At 37.2% G+C, this 18,295-nt stretch overlaps 1 long non-coding RNA gene across 2 annotated transcripts in view; it reads right to left on the reverse strand.

Moving 5' to 3' along the window:
* The window catches only part of LOC132519275 (uncharacterized), a 306,468-nt gene that overhangs the window by 256,428 nt on the left and 31,745 nt on the right, over window positions 1-18,295 (reverse strand). The window lies entirely within an intron of this gene.

Raw genomic sequence — 18,295 nt, forward strand, 5'->3', positions numbered from 1 at the left:
CCATAAAGATCACAATGTTTTATGAAAGGTTAAAGAAAGCTCAGCACATTTAGGGGAATGTCATAACCCGCAAAGTCTTTCAAGATTCAGCTGCAGCCGTGGGCATGCTGTTCAAATATTGTGCTAGGCAATGCAGTATTCCTTTTTCAGTATCAAAACTGAAAAAGAAAGCATACGTCAGGATGATTCTACTGTGAAACCTGGGATTCCTACAGATAAGATGAGAGAGGCATTCAAATCACAAGAAATAAGACTCCTCATTTTTGAAGCAATTGGATTTAGTCATAGGAGAGTTACTTCCTGACAAGAAGGCAACTCTATTTTCTTGGTATCCAGTGCTCACTTTCTTGTTTTTTTTCTTCAAGCAAGTTTCTCATGCTGTTTCATTAATATTAATAAACACTATACAGATTAAGAAAAAGGTCTCTGATTTTTTTCCCATTCTTTATAAAATGCCGCAACACTTTTAAATGACTAAGGAGTAAGGGAGGTGTGCAGCGATAATCACTGTTATAATTAAGTAAAAGTAGTCAAAAATTCTTGGATGCCTGATCAAAGATGGTTTCGGTATAAGAGTATGGAGATTTGGAGATCAATCCATATTTTCTTCTGTACTAACCAACAAGCGAAACAGTTTCACAGGCTAACGCTCCCTTACTAAACTAAGAGAGGAAGAACTCACTCTACAGCTTTCGACAAAACTCAACACCCATTTATGATAAAAACTCTCCAGAAAGTAGGCATAGAGGGAACCTACCTCAACATAATAAGGGCAATATATGACAAACCCACAGCCAACATCGTTCTCAATGGTGAAAAACTGAAAGCATTTCCTCTAAGATCAGGACCAAGACAAGGTTGTCCACTCTCACCACTATTATTCAACATAGTTTTGGAAGTTTTAGCTATGGCAATCAGAGAAGAAAAAGAAATAAAACAAATCAGAAAAGAAGTAAAACTGTCACTTTGTGCAGATGACATGGTATTATACACAGAGAATCCTAAAGATGCTCCCAGAAAACTACTAGAGCTAATCAATGAATTTGGTAAAGTAGCAGGATACAAAATTAATGCACAGAAATCTTTTGCATTCCTATACACTAACAATGAAAAATCTGAAAGAGAAATTAAGGAAATACTCCCATTTACCATTGCAACAAAAAGAATAAATACCTAGGAGTAAACCTACCTAAGGAGACAAAAGACCTGTATGCAGAAAACTATAAGACACTGATGAAAGAAATTAAGACGATACAAACAGATGGAGAGATATACCATGTTCTTGGATTGGAAGAATCAACATTGTGAAAATGACTGTACTACCCAAAGCAATTGACACATTTGATGCAATCCCTATCAAACTACCAATGGCATTTTCACAGAACTAGAACAAAAATTTTACAATTTCTATGGAAACACAAAAGACCCCAAATAGCCAAAGCAATCCTGAGAAAGAAAAACAGAGCTGGAGGAATCAGGCTCCCAGACTTCAGACTATACTACAAAGCTACAGTCATCAAGACAGTATAGTACTGGCACAAAAAGAGAAATATAGATCAATGGAACAGGATAGAAAGCCCAGAGATAAACCCACACATATATGGTCACCTTATCTTTGATAAAGGAGACAAGAATATACAATGGAGAAAAGACAGCCTCTTCAATAAGTGGTGCTGGGAAAACTGGACAGGTACATGTAAAAGAATGAAATTAGAACACTTCCTAACACCATACACAAAAATAAACTCAAAATGGATTAAAGACCTAAATGTAAGGCCAGACATTATAAAACTCTTAGAGGAAAATATAGGTAGAACAGTCTATGACATAAAGCACAGCAAGATCCTTTTTGACCCACCTCCTAGAGAAATGGAAATAAAAACAAAAATAACCAAATGGTATCTAATGAAACTTAAAGGCTTTTGCACAGGAAAGGAAACCATAAACAAGACCAAAAGACAATCCTCAGAATGGGAGAAAATATTTGCAAATGAAGCAACTGACAAAGGATTAATCTCCAAAATTTACAAGCAGCTCATGCAGCTCAATATCACAAAAACATACAATCCAGTCCAAAAATGGGCAGAAGACCTAAACAGACATTTCACCAAAGAAGACATACAGATGGCCAACAAACACATGAAAAGATGCTCAACATTACTAATCATTAGAGAAATGCAAATCAAAACCACAATGAGGTATCACCTCACACTGGTCAGAATGGCCATCATCAAAAAATCTACAAACAATAAATGCTGGAGAGGGTATGGAGAAAAGGGAACCCTCTTGCACTGTCAGTGGGAATGTAAGTTGATACAGCCACTATGGAGAACAGAATGGAGGTTCCTTAAAAAACTAAAAATAGAACTACCATATGACCCAGCAATCCCACTACTGGGCATATATCCTGAGAAAACCATAATTCAAAAAGGGACATGTACCACAATGTTTTTTGCAGCACTATTTACAATAGCCAGGACATGGAAGCAACCTAAGTGTCCATCGACAGATGAATGGAGAAAGAAGATGTGGCACATATATACAATGGAATATTACGCAGCCATAAAAAGAAATGAAATAAAGTTATTTGTAGTGAGGTGGATGGACCTAGAGTCTGTCATACAGAGTGAAGTAAGCCAGAAAGAGAAAAACAAATACCATATGCTAACATATATATATGGAATCTAAAAAAAAGAAATGGTTCTGATGAACCTAGGAGCAGGACAGGAATAAAGACACAGATGTAGAGAATGGACTTGAGGACACAGGGAGGGGGAAGGGTAAGCTGGGACGAAGTGAGAGAGTAGCATGGACATATATACACTACCAAATGTAAAACAGATAGCTAGTGGGAAACAGCCACATAGCACAGGGAGATCAGCTGGGTGCTTTGTGACCACCTAGAGGGGTGGGATAGGGAGGGTGGGAGGGAGATGCAAGAGGGAGGAGATATGGGGATATACTTCTATGTATAGCTGATTCACTTTGTTATACAGCAGAAACTAACACAACATTGTAAAGCAATTATACTCAATAAAGATGTTAAAAAAAAAAGAACTCACTCTACGGAGAGAACTGATCACCTATTATAGGCAAGGTTACAAGAGGGAAAGGGCATAAAGGAGACTCAGTCTCAAACCCTCAAGAAATGTATGCATATCATGGGGGTGGGGGTTGGACCACTTAAAGGAATGTTATATTTAGCTCAAAATTAGAATGTAGAACAAGATGGAAAATGATCCAGTCAGATTCATTTCATTTACAAGGACCCTAAAAACGTGATCCTGCAAACACCCAAAATTATAGTTTAAGGTAAAGAAAAGCTTTGAAGAAGCTTGAGATAGTCACTGATACTTATTCCACCTTATTCAGGAATGGGAAATATAGCAGCATCTTTTAAATAATATGAAAAAGAAAAGAAATTATCATGGGAGGATCCACTGAAGTCTAAGTTATTTTTAAAACTTGGTTGAATAAAATTCAGTTCCTTCACATCAAGTACAGTCTTCGACTTTATATAACTAAAACTAGATTAAGTTTAAGAAATAAATTATCCTTGACACCATCATAATCCAAGCAGATACTCATGCTATATTTGAATATTTTATTTAGAGGAAATAGCAGAAGCTGAGCCAAATATGCTCAGGTTATTCTTCTAATAACATAAATCACTTAGGAGATGTGTCTTAGCCCATTCGGGCTGCTATAACAAAATACAGACTAGATAGCTTACAAACAACAGAAATTTATTTCTCACTATTCTGGAGACTGGAAGTCCAAGATCAGGGTACCAGCATGGTCAGGTGAGGTCCTCTTTCAGGTTGCAGACTTCTCGCTATGTCATCATATGGGAAAGGGGCAAGGAAGCTCTCTCAGGTCTCCTTTATAAGAACATTGAAGGCAAAGATGGGAACTGACCACACACCCACGAGCCAATGAAATTAGCAGATATCTTCAGGAAGCCTGAACTCTAAGGGGCAGTGGGATTGGAGGTGGAAGGCAAGTCTACATTGCTCTCAAGATTGGAGAGGTCCCAGGTGTCACTGTGGGGATAAGTTTCCTAAGCTACCTTTTTGGTTTGCAAGGGATCTTTACAAGATAAGTCAATATGGGAAAAATGAATGAGGAACTTGTGATATCACTTTCACAAGCACACTTTTCTGAGTGTAGGTGCACCTTAAATGTCATTTTAACTTTTTATGTGCATGTAAATAGCTACTATTTCAGTTGCTGGAATATTAGTCATAACATCTAATGATGTGGAGATTGTTGCCTTATAAAACTCACAGCTGGGTGGCTACATCAAGGCAAAAGCCTATTTTAAAATCCATTGCTTTAGAGGAGAATGTTTATTAAAACATTATATCTATTAAAAATATATGATGCATCATTGGTCATTCTCTGTGTTGCAATGCCAACCACAGTTTTTCCAGAAAGGCTTTTTGAGTTGATACCTAGAAACCTGGCAAGGTCTACAGCCTCACAATTTACCACTCCATCAAAAAATAAATAAATCCCAATGACCAGAAAGTAAATCACCAAAGGGGCCTGCATAGCAGCCCATAAACCCATGTTTACACAGGCTCCATGGGGGTAGCTATTGCTGTCAGTCAAATATTTCTAAGCTTGTAGGGAAGTAAACGTTCAAAAAGGAATAAATGTTTGATCTCTTTGTAACAGAAGTTGAATGAATTAATAATAAAGATACACAGGGTGGGGCTGATATTTGTAAAATATAGAAGTGAGATGAGAAAAAAAGGAAAATTAATAACTGAGGTGACAAGGGCTGAATAAACAATTAGAAAGACTGGAAAGTTTATGTCATTAAGCTAGACTCTACCTTCAGTAGTTCTCACAATGTTACTTAAGTTATAGAGGAAAATAGATTTTTCATCAACTTAACAGCAACAAACTAAGAATAATTTGTAAAAAATAATTTCCAGAGACTCCTGACTTTCTTAATGTGCCATCAGTCCAACACTGCCGCCTGCTTATGCTTTAAAAAAGTACTTATCTATGGATTTTCTATTACCTAAAATAAATATTTGATGATATATCTGGTCTGGACCCAGTAGGAGTTCCATAAACACATGTCACACTGAATCCAAGTCCTTAAATTGCACTGATTTCCTTTCTGCTCCCCAACTTTGTATAATTATTTTGCTTAATGTTATTTCCTTCAGGGTAGACAAAAAAAGGCAGAGATGAAAACGTTCAGAGGGTAAACGTGACAAGACACATGGAAATTTTCTTTTTCAACAAGGTTGAAATTTGAGATTTAAAGGCAGGCTTATCTTTGACTTTCAAATACTTTAATTCTCTATTCTTCACCCTCATGGGGATGTAGAAGCAATGAAAAGGGTTACTCCTGGAAAGTGGAGCTAAGTAATTAAGCAAGCAACTTTCCCTAAGCCAATGGCATAGAGCCTATAAATCATCTTTCCAGAATCTAACTGAGCGATCAATTTGGTGCTGATCTCACTCCTCTGCTTTCCCTTTCTCCACACTCATTCACTGGTGTAGGGTAGCTCGGGTACACCACCTAGCTCCTTGCTTCAGGACGCAGGCACCCATTTCCCCTGCTACCTGGATGTGCCGGCTGCTTGTGGGTCACAGCTGAGTCCCTCCTGGGGTACTGCCCTCGGCAGAAGGGAGATGCCTCACCCCAAATCAAGCCAACTCCCCTGGGGCAGCCACATATCCAATGACTAGTCAATATGGGGGTACAAAGACCCACTCCCCTCACCTAAACTTAGGACATCTCTGAAGGGCTTTTCAAGCTTCAGAGCTTCCTGTGAGATCAGCTGAGGGCTCTGTTGCAACTGAATCACAGTTCAGTTCTCCTTCTGTCCAACTCTGCTTCCCAAACAAGTGTTCCTAAAAGACTAAGAAATTTCCTGCACACAAATCTCTGGCTCAGAGTCAACTCCCCAGAACCTGACCTACAGATGGGTCCCTCTTAACTTATAGCAAAGCTGGACTGAAACCTAGAGAGGAAAAAACCTCATTGAGAACCACCCAATGTCCATTTATGGCTGCTTTTCTGTTCATGACCCCTCCCTATTGCTCCACCTGAGAGGCACCCTCTTGCTAACAGCCACCTACCTTTAGCAAGGGAAAGAAATCATACTGAACTTTATAGAAAAGTTAGATTGGGGAAAGCAGATATGGAATAATTCAGAAGAACAGTAAATGTCTCAATATCATCTTATTCAATACTCAGTGGCCTTTCTGGGGCAATCTTGTTCATATTCCTGGAACAGGAAGAGGAAATAGAGCTGAAATTGAAAGCTTGTGAAGATTCCCAACAGGAGACAGACCCATTCCAACCAATTTCCACCTCGGTAAATTAGTAGCTTCCTTGAATGAAGTTTTTTTCTGTAGCCCACCTGGACCCCCCAGTGAATGGAAATTTCAACCCTTTCTTACCTCAAAGTGTTAGAAGGTCCAGGCCACCTCCACTCACCAAGGCTTTTCTCCAACTACCAATTTGTAGTAGGTAAAATTTTTCTCCCATCCTTAGAATTGTTCATCCAGATTTATTTGGGGAAGAATAAATGACTCAAAATGTAGAGTTTTTGTTTTGGTAGTCATGGTATATTAGTTTCCTATTACTGATTTACCAAATTACAAACATGGTTACTTGAAACAATAGAAACTTATTATCTTGCCATTCTGTAGTTCAGAAGTCTGAAATTGGTCTTACAGGCTAAAATCAAGGTGTTGGCAGGGCTGTATTCCTTCTGGAGGTTCTAGGAGAGAGTCCATTTCCTTACCTTTCCAGCTTCTAAAAGCTGCCTACATTCCTTGGTTTGTGGACCCACCCTCCATCTTCAAAGGCACCAGCATAGCATCTTCAACCCCCCACCCCGTCCCCACTTCATTATATCACTATTTTCTTCCTCTGACCCTCCTGGCTCCCTACGAAGCCCCTTGTGATTACATTAGCGTCAGCAGATAATCCAGGATAATCTCCCTATCTCAAAATCCGTAACTTTATCACACACGAAATCCCTCTTGTCCTGTAAATTGACATATTCACAGGTTCCAGGCATTAGAAAATGGACATCTTGTGGGAGGAAGGGCATTATGTGGCCTACCATACATGGCTATTCATATTTCCAAGGAAATGAAAAAGCATGATCTAAATCCTGCAGAAGAACTAGTTTTAAAGTTCAAGTCACAGTCTCATGCCATAAATATTGGTTCAGTCTCTTCTCCCCAGTGCTGCAGCTGTGTAACCAAACATCATTGTGCTAAGAGAAACTCATCCATTCAGCTGCCTGGATTCTGCTAAGTCAGCTGGGAGCCTATAAATTTAGTCAAGCTGTTTTTGTAGAAATTTTCCCCAGGTTTACAGCGGGGGGAAGCTAGGATCAAAACCTTCTTTTGGACAGGCAGAAATTGGAACAACTTTGTGACTGAAAGTACACTCAAATATTTTCATGCATAACTCAAGAATCAAAAAAATGGATTGTAGAATTTGATAACTTGCTGGACTCCTAGGGGGCTTATTGAATAGATTTTCATTTTACCAATGGGAAAACTAAGGAGTAGAAAGATTAAGTCAAGCTCACCAGCCTCTGAGTAGCAAACCTAAGACATGGCCTCTGTACATTCTACTCCACTGCCAGGAGGGGATGAAGGGAGGAAGACAGGGGAAAAAAGGCAGACAGGCCGGAAGGAAGGAAGGAAGGAGGGAAAGAAGGGAATTTAAATGGTTCGGGCATCTAGCCTGTACCAGACCTTACACAAGACACTTTGCTGCATATTATCTATGCCATCCTTACAAATATCCTGAGTAATAGAGATATTGGCTTCATTTTTTTTTTTTTTTTTTTTTGGCTGTGTTGTGTCTTTGTTGCTGCCCGCGGGCTTTCTCTAGGTGCAGCAAGCGGGGGCTACTCTTCATTGTGATGCGTGGGCTTCTCGTTGCGGTGGCTTCTCTTGTTGCGGAGCACGGGCTCTAGGCGCACGGGCTTCAGTAGTTGCAGCACGCGGGCTCAGTAGCTGTGGCTTGTGGGCTCAGTAGTTGTGGCCCACAGGCTTAGTTGCTCCGCGGCATGTGGGATCTTCCCGGACCAGGGCTCGAACCCGTGTCCCCTGCACTGGCAGGCGGATTCTTAACCACTGTGCCACCAGGGAGTGGCTTCATTTTTTATAGATCGAGAAACAAAGGTTCAAAGAGATCTGGTGTGTCCACTCAGGTTCAGACACCTAATACAGTCAGCTCTCAATCAATGGGGATAAAGGAGGAGACAAATCAAAGTCATGTATAATCCAAAATCCCAATTAAAACAAAACGCTTCAGAACCTGTTACCAAATAGATTTATATAAACATATTTCCTTGTAATTATATCTAATATTTAGGAACACATTTACCACTCCACAGATGTCCAAAAATGTAAAAATGATTTTAGTGCAACTCATTAGGAACACTAAACACCATGTGTCACTTAATGAGAAATCACTAAAAGCTTGCTAAAAATCTAATTTCTATTTGCTTCCTAGTTAATCTCTTTTTTCTACATATTAGAAGAGAACCAAATTGAGCAAAGAAGTAGTCTCAGTGCTTCAGTCTTCCTCTTCCTCTTCCCTTTCTCACATTCCTCTACTCTGTCTTTGTAATACTTGAATCCACAGCCCTCCAAATTCCTTTTGCCTTTGCTTAAACTATAGCTTCCTCTTTAAGGACCCATTGGCTCAGGTATAGGGCTCAGAACTAACCTGATTGTCTAGCTTGGGGGGTGTTTGATGGTTACCAGACAGCTACAAGCAATGAAAGCCTTCAGACATGCACTTTTAAGACATTTTCTATTAATAAAAAAACAAAAACAAACAAAAACAGAGAGCACAACCCCAAATAATTGAGAAATGACTGTGACTAAGAAGTTGAGACATAACCTTAGCTTTCCAGGATTCCCAAGCTTTTTCTTCTTGCCATTCACTGCCTAAAAAGCAGGAAGCATAAGAGATATGTGCTCAACAGTTGGCTTAAAGGCATATACAAACCCAGCATCATTTTTGCATTATGCTACAAAATAGGACCTGAAAGTTATACATGAAGTGAATTTGCATTTTAAAGAATCACAAGTTACCCCTGACTTTGAAGGTATTTACAGAGATGTTTCTACAACAAGCCCTATGAATGAGCTTCTCCCTGGGCCTGGAACATTCCTCCAGCTTCTCCGCCAGCCACTCCACCCCTCACACACACACACACACACACACACACACACACACACACACTCCCCTTTCCCTGGCTGAGTCTTTTCACCCCCCCTCATCACTTCATCAGGCAAGGCTTCCGAGACCCTCCAGACTAGGTTCAAAGTCATGTATAATCCAAAATCCCGATTAAAACAAAACTCTTCAGAACCTATTACCAAATAGATTTATATAAACATATTTCCTTGTAATTATATCTAATATTTAGGAACACATTTACCACTCCACAGATGTCCAAAAATGTAAAAATAATTTACATTATTTTGTAAATTTTGAAAATACTAAAATACTCATCCTCTCATTGTCTCTGTAGCTCTTCTCACAGTTGTTAGTTGACTCACCATTTGTTAGTAGACTAGGATGGTGTTTGGGACCAGGTTCTGGAGCCAGTCTTCCTGGGTTCAAATATCAGCTCTGTCGTTTATGAGCTGTGGGATCTTGAGCGAGTTTCTTAACCTTTGGTGCCTCAGTTTGCTCATCTGCAAACTGGAGATCAGAGTACCCACCTCCTAGGATTATTGGGTGGAATACATGAAATAGTGCATGTAAGGCAATTGGAAAGGTGTCCAGTACATAGTAAGCTCTATTCAAGTGTTTGCTTTTATTATCCATGAGCTATTGATCTCCCTTCCATAGGCTATAAGGTACATGAGGGAGAGAGCTGTTTCCATATTTTTCCCCACTGTACTTCCAGAATCTGTGTTCAGTAAGTCAATTTTGAAGACACAAAGATGTGAAATCCCAGCATTTCCTCTGCCACCATTAAATCTGTCTATCTCATCCATGGACCCAGCCACATTCACTGTTGTCACTACAGCTGGAGCTGCTATCACCACTGCTGCTCTAGCACCTTGACTGATACTTTCAAATATCTTTAGTTCAAATAGTTATGGCACCAGATTCAGAAAAAAAGAGTTGCAGTTCTAAAATATAGTCATTCTAGTAGCAGTGCTGTAACAGATGTTTGTTGATTTAGCTTTCATTTCAAGGGTAACAAAAAGCCCTGGCTAAGCTTTGGGATAATAAAGGCAGAAGCTAAAATAGCTGAACTCAGAAACAGAGAGTAGAGTGGTGGATGCCAGGGAAGTGGGGGGAAATGGGGAGACAATGTTTCAGTTATGCGGGATGAATAAGTTCTAGGATCTAATGTATAGCATGATGACTACAGTTAATAATACTATATTACATACTTAAAATTTGCTTTAAAAAAGTAGATCCTTCACTGTATAGCACAGGGAACTATATTCAATAACTTAAAGTGGAAAATAATAACATGACTGAGTCACTTTGCTGTATACCTAAAACTAAAACAATATTGTATATCAACCGTATTTCAATAAAAAGGAGGCAATGAAAAAAACAACAAAAAAATTAGATCTTCAAGTGTTTTCATTGCAAAAAAAGTAAATATGTGGAGTAATGAATATATTAATTAGCTTGATTGTGGTAATCATTTCACAATGTACACATAAATCAAAATATTATGTTGTATACCTTAAATATATAAATTTTTCATTTGTCAAAAAACTAAGATCTCTAAAAGAAAAGAAAAAAGAATGGTAAAAAAGAGAAGGCAGGAGTTTAAGCTTTGTAAGAAACAAAGACTGTAGAAATCCAACAAGAACAAATTCATAGCGAGTATCTACCAACAAGGTACAGAATAATAAGAACAATATTAGCAGAAACAACAATGAATATACTAAGATGCTTTCCAGGGAGGCACCATAGCAGAGGTGTCACGAGCACAAGATCTAGATCCTGACTATCTGGGGTCCAAGCCCAGCTCTATCACTTACTAGCTGTGAAATGCTGACAAGTTTAACTTTTATGTGTTTCAACTTCCTTATCTGAATAATGAGGACAGAAATAGTACCAGTCTCCCAGTGTTACTATAAGGATTAAACTTTTTGTGAAGAACTTGGAACAGAGAGTGGCACACAGACTATTCAATAAATGTTGGTTATTTTTGTTAAATCAAAGAATGTTAGGACTTTGTTAACTTTTGTTAAGTGGAACACAGGGTGCCACATGGTAGTCAACAAAAGACCACAATAGAAACTGAAAGGGAGAAGTTGATCACTCACAGGTCCTAGAGGAAGTACACAACATGCCTCAAGGGACCACACCACAAAGTCAAGGCAGGGTGCAGGCACAGAGAGAACAACAGGACCTGGGGCACAGGCCCTTATGAGGGTCGTGGGTGGAGTGCTTTGGGCTTCCTGGGCTAAGTCTGGATTAGTCAATTGAAACCGAAAAGAGCAGAGCTTTGGTCAGCTCCACAGGGGTCTTACCTAGGGGAGCACAAATGAAGACCCTGGGAGGCAGGGGAAGCACGATCATAAGGCTGTTGGAGAAGTCACGTCAGGGGCTTAATTTGCTTGTGACTCTGCAGGCTGTTGTCCAGGGCATGCCCTTGCATGAGGGGACTAAGTATCAGTTTAAGTCCCCCACAGGTTGCTTGGCCAAACGAAACGGAGACCGAGGTAGCAATACAATGGAGTAGCTTAGCTAAAGTCCGGACAGAGACTTTTCATGAACGTTATTTTAAAGGACCTGTAAAGAGGGTTCTCCATACATATGTTGTGTTCACACCTACACACACACATATCATGATCATTTTTCCCCCACCTCACATTATCACTACACTTTTAGATAGTAAGTACACACTCTTTCAGTTATTTTCCTGGGGCTCTGGTACAAATCCAAGGGTTTGAACTGTTGTTCTGTTCCCTGTCAGATACAAGGCAGGCATCTTGTATCAAGCGAGGCATCACTACCATGTTTTCAATGCAGAATATGGACCTGCAGCCTCAGCTTTCCCTCTCAACTGAGGCTTTCCAGTGAGAATAGGAGCTTCCTAGTCATATTTTTTAATAAACACACAAATACCAGTCTTTTAACCATCGTCTAACCCAGTATTTATCAAACTTGAATACCTCTTCATATCTACAGATTTCTATGGATTTCCTGTTTAAGAGCCATATTTCAATCTTTAAACTTGTGAGAAAAAACTCAACTCGGTTTAAAAATTAGAGCTAATTAAAATGTATAAAATCAGATCCAATTTTCTCTTTCAAATCTCTTTCATTGGTTCAATAACTATCCATTTAGTGCCTAGTACATACTAGATACTTTGCTAGGCACTGAGGATGCAATGATAATCAAATATAGATCCAGTCTTTGCCCACGTGTAGCTAAAAGTTTACTTCGTGAAGTGGGCAAAGCAGGTCCAGAGAGTAGTTTATCCAAGGCTACACAGACAGTAAAAAGTAGAACTCTGCCTGAAAACCCATTCTTCTGACTTTAATAAGATGCTTGCTTTAAAATAAATTTTTTAATTAATCAAAAAGATCGGAATTCAGAAATCATGGACATGATTGCTCAAACCTAAGACTAAGGGAAAAGCCAGATAATACACAAAAATCATAGCTTTTTTTAACGTATCAAGAGAACTGAAAACATAAATAAAGCCAAATTAATTAAAATCTACATAGTTATGATCCCATTCTAAGAGAGAGGAGACGAGTGAGGGCTTTCATCTCTGGTGAAGTAGCAGGAGGCAGGATGCATCATAGAGGGGGAAAGGGGAAACTATTTAAAAATTTAAAAAACTATTAAAAATAAAGTCAAAGTTGGTTCTTTGAAGAGATTAATTCAATTGATATATGCTTAGCAAGTCTTATCAAGTGAAAAGGGGAAAACATAAATTATTACTACTAGGAATTAAAGAAGGACTCTCAGGACAGATTCTCCAGATTTTAAAAGAATGCTACTGGAATATTACGAAAACACTTATGTCAATATATGTTATATCTTTGGTGAAATGAACACATTTCTTCAAAACACACACTTCAAAATTTACACTGGAAGAAACTGAACATCTAAACAGGTCTTTATCTATTAAAGAAATTAAATATGTACTCAAAAACTTTCCACAAAGAAAACTCTAAGCAAAATTTGCTTGACAGGTGAATTCTACTAAATATTCAAGAAAGAAAAACATACAAACACACAAACTCAGAAAATAGAGGTAACACTTCCCAACTCATTTTATGAGGCCAGCATAACTCTGGAATGGTTATGAAGAACCTAGGGGCAGGACAGAAATAGAGACACAGATGTAGAAAATGGACTTAAGGACATGGGGAGAGGGAAGGGTAAGCTGGGATGAAGTGAGAGAGTGGCATAGACTTATATATACTACCAAATGTAAAATAGATAGCTACTGGGAAGCTGCTGCATAGCACAGGGGGATCAGCTCAGTGCTTTGTGACCACCTAGAGGGGCGGGATAAGGAGGGTGGGAGGGATACACAAGAGGGAGGAGATATGGGGATATATGTATACGTATAGCTGATTCACTTTGTTATAAAGCAGAAACTAACACCATTGTAAAGCAATTATACTCCAATAAAGATGTTAAAAAAAAAAACCTGACAAAGATATTACAGGAAAAGAAAACTGAAGGACTAGACCCTTCATAAACTAAATTTTTAAAAAAAAACCTGAAACCAGTATTTAAAAAAAAAAAAACATGGTCAAGTAGGGTATATCCAAGAAAATCAAGGTTGGTTTTAAATTTAAAGAAATATATCAATGTGCATCTGCTTCTGGCCATGATGGAGTAACAAGGACTAGATTTATCCTGCTGCCTGAAACGAATTACAGACAAAATATATGAAACAATGGTTTGAAAGACACTGGACATCAGAAAATAAAGAATAGGGATTCCTAAAGATAGGGGTGGGGGAAACAAGGCAAGCCCTAGTTTTGGACTATGTCTTAAGACTCTGAGAGTCTTCAGAAAGAGAGACTAAGAGACACACTGAGTTAGGAAGATAGTGATGAGGGTCCAAGACTCCCAAGGCAGCAAGAGTTTATTGCAGAATACCAGAGAGGAAAGAGCTGCACAAAGAGAAAACCTAAGAGATCTACAACGAGACCACCCTTATGTACTTATCAAAGTACTGATCAGCACAGACACATGGGAAAACTACCCAAGTCCAGGGTAAGAATCACCCTGAGGTAAGAGTGCCTGTAAGTAAAAATGCCTATTCTCACCAGCCAGACTGGAAAACTTCATGGGGCTTTGAGTATATAGAAGGTTTTACTGAAGCAGTGGAAAACAACCCTAGAATGGACACTGTTCAAGCTCACATTTAAAAAAATCTGAAAGCAAGACCCAAAGGATCAAACAGTTTCTGAGTAATTTAATAGCATCCCAGAACAACACTTGGGTATATTTAGAGGAATATAAAAATACCCAGGATGCAACAGGATAAAACCCATATGAAATTTAAAATTTCCAGGCATATGAAAAAGTAGGAAAATATATTCCATAATGAGGAAATAGCTAATTGAATCTTAATAAAAAATGACACAGATCATAGAATTAACAGACAAGGACATTACAAGAGTTATTTTAAATGCATTCCGTATGTTGAAAAAGTTCAATAGAGACATGGAAAATATAGAAAAGAACCAAATCAAACTTTTAGAGATGAAAAATACAATGTGTGGAGTAAAAAATACACTGGATCGGATTAACTGCAGATTAAACATAACAGGGGAAAATAAGATTAGTGAACTTGAAGCTATAGAAACTATACAAAATGGAAACAGAGAGAAAAGAAAATTTTAAAAGATACAAGTAGAGCAATAGCGAGCTGTGGAACACCTTCACGCAGCCCAGTATATGTGAAACTGGGGTTCACAAAGGAGAGGAGAGAGGCATGGGACAAAGAAATAGTTTAAAGAAATTATGGCAAAAATTTTCCGGATTTGATAAAAACTATAACCTTATAGATCCAAGCAGCTCAAGAAACATGAACAAACTCAGTCATTAGAAACATGAAAAACTACACCAAGGCATACCATAATCTCACTGGTCAAAACTGGTTTTATAGAGAAAATATTTAAAAAACAAAGAGAGTAAAGGCATATACATGCAAACACACACACATTACAAAGAGAGGTACAAACATAAATGATGGCAGATTTTCCGTGGGAAACAGTGCAAGCACGAAAACAATGAAGCAACATCTTTAAAGTATGAAAGAAAACTGTCAATCTAAAATTCTGCATCCAGTGAAAATATCTTTCAAAAACAAGAGTGAAATAGACTTTTTCAGACACAGAAAAGCTGAAAGAATTCATCAACAGCAAACTCACACCACAAGAAATGTTAAAGAAAGTCCTTCAGGAAGAAGGAAAATGATACAATATGGAAGTATGGGTCTACATAAGGTAATGATTAGCACAAGAAAGGTAACTACTTGATTGAAGATATTAGATATTTTTCTTATTTAAATCTTCTTGAAAGATAATTGTTAAACAAAAATAATAGCAATGTAGTGCACAGTTTAGAGCATACATGAAAACAAGATGTATGATAGCAATAGCATAAAGATTGGGGGAAAGAAATAGAAATATACTATTTTCAAGTTCTTATACTATATGTGAAATGGTCTTATACTAAATGTGAAATGTGAAATGGCATTTTTACTTACAGGCCTGCCTGGGTGCCAGGCGCCCTTACCTCAGGGTGATTCTTACCCTGGACTTGGGTAGTTTTCCCATGTGTCTTATACTGCATGTGAAATAGCATAAAAGTTGGGGAAAAGAAATAGAAATACACTATTTTCAAGTTCTTATACTATATGTGAAATGGTTCTTATACTATATGTGAAATGGCTGAAGGTAGTCTTTTTTATAAGTTAAAGATGTGTACTATAAGCCCTAAAGCAAAACTAAAATAACAAAAGAAAGAGTTATAGCCTTAAGCCAAAACATAAGGAGATAAAATAGAATTATGAAAAAATGTTCAATTAATTCAAAAGAAGGTAGAAAAAGAGAGCAGAACAAAGAACAGGTGGGACAAATAGAAAACAAATATCAATATGGCTTAAACCTAACCATATCAACAATCTTACTGAAAATAAATGGTCTCAACACTCTAGGGTTTGTCAAACTGAATTTTTTAAAAAAGTAAGTCCAAACTAAAACATTGCCTACAAAAAAGCATTTGTTAAATATAAAGACTTGAATAAGCTAAGTCAAAAAATGTAGAAAGATAAAACTTACTAATAAAAATAAAAGTTGAGTGAATACATTTATATCAGACAAAATAGGATCCAGAGAGAAGAAAATTATCAGAAATAGAGTTATTTTGCAATGATAAGGGGGTCCAATCATCAAAAGGACATAATAATCCTAATGTTTACAGACCTAATAACAGAGGCCAAAGTACATAAAGCAAACTGATAGAACTACAAGGAGAATTAGACAAATACACATTTATAGATAAACACTCCACTCTTAATAATAGAGAGGAAAATTATACAGAAAATCAGGACAAATATAGAGGAAGTTTGATCATGAATGAATTTCAAAATAATTATACTGTTTCAAAGAAGCCAGACCAAAAAAAGAGTACCAACTATATGATTTTGTTAAAGCAGAACTTGGGGGAAATTTAAAGTAATAAATAGCATATAAAACTGTCTCTATTCACAGAAAACATGATCATCTGTGTAAAAATTTGATGAAACCTAGAGTAAAAGCTATTAATAAGTGAACTTATCAAAGTTTTAGGATTTAAGATCAACACATAAAAATCGATTCAATTACTGTATACCAGCAACAAGTAATTGGAAATGGAATATTTAAAATGCCACTTACAATAGCATCAAAAAATACAAAATACTTAGGAATAAATCACACAAAAATATAGAAAACCTGACCACTGAAACCCTCAAAACATTGTTAACAGAATTAAAGAAAAACAAAATAAATAGAAAGAGATAAAATATGCATTAATCAAAAGGCTCAATATTGTTAAGATGTTATTTATCCCCAAATTGATCTACAGATTCAAGCCGACTCCAATCAAAATGCCAGCAGGCTTTTTGCAGAAACTGAAAAACGGAAATTCAGAAAACACATATGCAAATGCAAAGAACCTAAAATAGTCAAAAACAACCCTAGAAAAGACAGAGTTGGAGAGTTAACACCATCTGATTTTAAGACTTCTTATAATCAAAGTAATGAAGAGAATGTGACAATTGTATAAATATATACCAATAGATCAGTGAAGAAACACACATATATGTTTCCAAACCCACACATATATGGACAACTGTTTTCCACATTGGTGCAAAGGAAATCCAATGGAGAAAGAAGTCTTTTCAACAGTGATGCTAGAACTGGGTACCTATAATCAAAAAGTAAACTTCAATCCATACCTTGTACCACATGCAAAAATTAACTAGAAATGGATCATTGACCTAACTGTAAAAACCTAAAGTTATAAAATTTCTAGAAGAAAACATGGGAGAATAATTTTTATAGCCCTGTGATAGGCAAAGGTTATTTAGATACAATAAAAGCACAGTCTATGAAAAAACAAAATGAAAAATTGGACTTTATCAAAATTTTCTGCTCTTCTAAAGATACTGTTAAGAGAATGAGACAATAAGCCGCAGGCTGGGAAAATATATTTCCAAACAATATACATGATTTAAAAATTTGTATCTAGAATACATAAAGATTCTCAAAATTCAGAAAAAAATTAACTTAATTTTTAAAAGAACTAAAGATTTGAACAGACACTTAAGCAAAACCAATATATATATATGAATGCAAATAAGCATATGAAAAGATGCTTAACATGGTTAGTAATTAGAGAAATGCAAATTAAAACCACAACGAGATACTCCTATGCACCTATTTGAATGGCTAAAATCAAGATTAAAAAACAAATCAGTAGAGGTTGGTGATACCAAGTGTTGGTGAAGATATAGAGGAACTGGAACTCTCACACACTGATGGCAGAACTACAAAATAGTACAACAACTCTGAAAAATGGTTATCAGTTTTTTAAAAAGATTACCATGAAATCCAGCCATTTCACTCTTAGGTACTTACCCCAAGGTAAATGGAAAAAAAGTGTCCATTATAAAGATCTGTACACAAATGGTCATGTGAGCTTTATTTATAATGGCCCAAACTGGGAAAAATCCAAATGTCCATCAACAGGTGAATGGATAAACAAATTATGGCATATTTA

The sequence above is a fragment of the Lagenorhynchus albirostris genome, chromosome 4, assembly GCF_949774975.1.
Source record: "Lagenorhynchus albirostris chromosome 4, mLagAlb1.1, whole genome shotgun sequence".
Classification (NCBI taxonomy): domain Eukaryota; kingdom Metazoa; phylum Chordata; class Mammalia; order Artiodactyla; family Delphinidae; genus Lagenorhynchus; species Lagenorhynchus albirostris.